Raw genomic sequence first — 338 nt, 5'->3', positions numbered from 1 at the left:
TGTTGCTCTGCTCTGAATAAATTAAAATTTAATGAATTTGCTGCAACGCAATTTTGTCTGATATGTGAATTATTTATTGGCCTATTTTTTTTAATCCATGCAGCAAATGCTTTAAAAACAGCTTTAAAAATTACTTTATTGCATTCCAGATGATTTTAAAGAACGTTACACTAAAATTTTACGGTAGCTTGAATGTAAAACATTGTCATGAATTCGTTGTATTCCCATTCCCAAATTACTTATTGGAGTCCTATGCTTTTGAGTATTTATTTATTTTTTTTCTCTAAAAGAGTCCCTCATGGCCATTAACGCAGATAAAATCAGGTATCCTCCTACTT

Source organism: Sinocyclocheilus rhinocerous, unplaced genomic scaffold (genome assembly GCF_001515625.1).
Source record: "Sinocyclocheilus rhinocerous isolate Xijiao unplaced genomic scaffold, SAMN03320098_v1.1 scaffold122, whole genome shotgun sequence".
Lineage (NCBI taxonomy): Eukaryota > Metazoa > Chordata > Actinopteri > Cypriniformes > Cyprinidae > Sinocyclocheilus > Sinocyclocheilus rhinocerous.
The sequence above is the reverse complement of the archived record's forward strand: the minus strand, read 5'-3'. Positions refer to the sequence as shown.